This window comes from Adelges cooleyi, unplaced genomic scaffold, assembly GCF_023614345.1.
Source record: "Adelges cooleyi isolate 19-005CV unplaced genomic scaffold, UGA_ACOO_1.1 ACOO_flye_CR_arks_rails_tigmint_CR_PRNA_9, whole genome shotgun sequence".
Classification (NCBI taxonomy): domain Eukaryota; kingdom Metazoa; phylum Arthropoda; class Insecta; order Hemiptera; family Adelgidae; genus Adelges; species Adelges cooleyi.
The window spans coordinates 5,781,353-5,785,546 of NW_026096579.1; the positions used below are offsets into that span (position 1 = coordinate 5,781,353).

General features: G+C 30.3%; 1 non-coding gene across 1 annotated transcript; it reads left to right on the forward strand.

Moving 5' to 3' along the window:
- The first annotated feature begins 2,293 nt into the window (after nt 1–2,293).
- On the forward strand, nt 2,294–2,412 carry LOC126847266 (5S ribosomal RNA). Its single transcript, XR_007687019.1, has one exon. It is a non-coding gene; the product is annotated as a 5S ribosomal RNA (ribosomal RNA).
- Nucleotides 2,413–4,194: the final 1,782 nt, after the last annotated feature.

Here is a 4,194-nt window from a genome sequence, read left to right on the forward strand (position 1 = left end):
GGCAAATTATTAGCTTGTACTTATATATACATTAGGAAAACAAAAATTAGTACATCAGAATAATCAAAATATGAAAAATAATAATATATTAGTCAGTCAGTGATATTAAAAAAAAAAGATTACAACTTAACTTGTACTTGTCATTATTATAAATTCGGACTTTTTTTACGTTTTGTCGTGTCCAAACTACATTTTAATATGTTTTCTTAGCTAAAAATAACGGTTTTAATCGAAGTTAATGCGTCGTAATTATATATTCTTGTATTAACACATTTTGTTAAAGTTTTCCTTTATATATAGGACTAATGGTTTTTAAACTTTTATGTTACAGTGTTTTTTACTATTTAATAGATCGCGTTGAACTTTAAAGACCGGTGTTTCTTTAAAAGTAGGTACGCTTTACTGGAAAATCTCTTATACTTCTTAAAGTAGTCTTGAGTTTTATTTTTTTAGTCTACGACATGACTATGTCGGTTCGGACAACTTTTGCTCTACAAGAGACAAGATATTTTGCCATCCTGGGTAAGTGGGTATGGTGCGGTGGTTTCCCGTTTGCCTTCCGCACCGGTAAAGATAGGCTAAAAAAAAAATGTTTAAATTTATTTTTTACTCGGTTTACTATGTTAAAAGCTTTTTAGTTGAAACTGTGTAGTTATTCAAAGTAAAAATAACACAAAGTGCATCTGTAAATGAAGACTACAGTAAAGGCCAAATCGCATTATGACATTATTGAACTTTAGTTTTTCCATACCATTGGTTAGATTGTATGCGCGTACCTAAAAACAAAAGCATTTAATAGTAGTTAATGTCGAGTGTTATTGTTAATAATAATTTATAACAGACGTGCTCCAGTTGAATATATCACTTTAAACATTTTTACAAACTTGATAACTTTACACTGGAAAATTAAAAAAATATATTTAAGATTATTTCAGGATTTAATAATTAACTGCAATCGTTTTTTTTTCTGTTAGCTTTGGCCTTAACGACAACGACCGCCACCACACACTGAGAAGTTCTCGGTGGACCAGTCGACGTTATTGTGTTCTCGGCGAGAACACAATAACGTCGACTGGTCCACCATGTTATCACGTGCTCCAGGCAGCAATGGTACACCCGTCGCCGTCCGCGGATTGGACCTGGTCATCAAGGCCACGGTGGTTCTTATCTTGGCGTCATATTTTTCATCGTCCATATCCGTCCATGTGTGAGTATAGTTTTTTTCCTAAATAAAATGGTACAAATCATTTTTACACCATTTCACAGAAAAGACAAATCCAAATCGAAAATGTATATTCAACACATTACGGGAGTGTCATTGATTGTAAATTATGTATAATAATATAGTATACAGGGCGGCCCACATTGATTTGACAAATGAAATAACTTTTGTTCTAGTGAACATTTTTTTTTTTTTTTGGTAAATAAGTAAAGGTATTTTTATCTGCGCCCATTTCTCTACCGCACTCCGCCTCTTTAGTTAAAGAATTCGTTAAAGAATTGTAAACGACATATTATTTTCTGAAATCAAAATAACCGCCAAACTACAATAACTGAACTTTAAATAGCAATAAAAAAACGTTCAGGTACACTTATGACCTTTAAATTTTATGTTATGTCTATGAAAAGCATAATAAATTTAGTAATTTATCTGTTTCCAATAGACTTGCAAAAGCAATTTTAAATATATTATATATACCAACCAATTGTATTCAAAATTCGAATACATAACAAACCAAAATTATTATGAAATATGTCATATCCCGAATATGATACGCCATGACTAACAAAATATAAAATATACACATGAAGTATTTATTAAAAAAAAAACAATCCTTAGCAACCGACATTTATTTTTGAAAAATTCAATCAGTTATCAAAAAAGTTGTCTGTACTTGGTCAAAAATGCCCTCAAGGTAACGAAATATTTTAAATTTCACAATTCAGTTTTAAAAATGTCCTTTATTCATTTATCGCGTGGTTGTACGATGTAACTTGGTATTTGCTAAATAATTGAATCTTACAATCATTGCCATGACTCTTAATAATCAAAATTCATTCATTAATACATTGTTCAACCATCAACATATCAGGCTGCCATTTATCGACAAGTAATGTATAAACATATGTTAAACGTGCACAATAATAAAATAATGGTATTTAATTTGTATTTAACTTTTGGTGCCGTGAAAACTTAATTGTATGCAGTGTGTTACATTATATTATATTATTAAAAAAAATAATAATAGTTGTAGTATTGTGTTTAAATAAGTAAAATAAACTCACCCCCTTCGGCAACGACCATACCACGCTGAATACACCAGTTCTCGTCCGATCACTGAAGTTAAGCAACGTCGGGCGTAGTTAGTACTTGGATGGGTGACCGCTTGGGAACACTACGTGCCGTTGGCATTTTTTTTCGCTTTTACTACTGTACACCATTTTTTTTTTTGAGCTGTATGAACTAAATTGTACGTCCACAGGCGGATAGGCTAAATTTTTATTACTGGTAAAATATATGAAAACAGCTCTAAGCTACTTATAAGTACTCAAGGCGGTTTGTAAACATTTCTCGTCGATGTTAAAATATGTAACTCCGTTTCAACGATATTATTTTTAATTTTAAATAGTAATGGCGTTTTGTGTGTGGCGTATAATTAAATTAATAATGAGGTGTTATTTTTTCAATGGGCAATTTAAGGTAAACTGAACCTGTTAGGTAAAAAAACGCGGCTTTTTTAAGAAAACTTCCGAAATGAGAAATCTTGCATCGTTATATTATAATGTAATATTATTACGATAGCTAAAATTGCTTACAAAATTAATACTATACTTAGACACATTATTAATACACAAAATAAAAAATAGTAATATTGGTAATTTCTTGACCCACCTAATTTTGTTTTTACTATTTACCTACTAAAATTATAATATGACCCATGAGAGTTTGTTTGTTTTTAACGCGTGGTTTGAGGGCTTTCCGCTTTAGGTCTGAAAATTTGACCGAAAATAGACAATAACGTATTATACCACTTTGGCCATAGTCAATTTCGAGGTATCTATGTATGAGTGAGCCAACACACAACAGGTATTTGAAAATATTTTCATTGTATTGTTAATTTCGATATACGCGGGTAATAACGGCAACAAATTATTATACAAAACGATTAACCCAAATCGTATGTACCATAATACTAAAAACACATTTTTAAGCAAATTAAACAAATAAATTAAGTACATTTGTTGCATTCGTACCATTACAGATACAAATCAAAGCGTTTATTTGAAAGTGATTTTATCACACAAAAACGTGGCAGTTTTTTTTTTAGGGCTACACGACAATAATGTTATATTTATACATAGCGAAGCTCTAGTAAAAAAATAAAATATTAACAAAATAGTGAACGTCTTGAAGTACATTTTATATTATTATCAAGTCACTTTTATATTTAATTTCGGTTTAATTTTAACTCGGCTACAAAACGAATAATGTTATTTTCTACGGTTGTCGATTTTATAGTGAAATAAAAAAAAAAAAAATGTATTATGATAAAATATATAATAATACAATTTAACACTGTCAAACGGGAACTTTTTGTATACCTAAATCGAAAAACGACTTGTTGTTTGTGTCTTATACGATGTGAAGCGGGCAGAGAGTATTTTTTAGTTTTAAAAAAATGTTTTTTTTTATTATATTGATGTATTTAGGCTGATGGCGTCAACCTCGAATATTCGTGTGGTTCTTTAGGTTTTAACTCCTCTCCTCTCCCCTTTCTCCCTTAGTTCAAACACTAAGTTTAGCACAAAAAAAAACATAAAACTTTTTACAAACTAAAAGATAGTTTATGTATAAGCCGAGAATGTGTTGTATTTGTGTAACTGCGTGTTTTGATATTCACTTTTTTTTTTGTCTGGAACCTAAATATGTTTTAAGCCGCTGAACCGATTTCTTCGTGTAGCAACACTATATAAATCAGAAATTGCATCTGAAAGGCCAAATATTTTAAAAAGTCAACCCTTCCCCTTCAAAATCGAAGAAACCCCCAAAAAGATTTAAATATTTTTCAACTTAGATTTACAGCGCTCCATAACTTTATTAAAAATAGTCCAATTACTTTCAATGAAGTATAGAATATTCTTAAGACAATATAGTACAATATCACAATCCCTTTCCCGTAAAATAGATGGTAT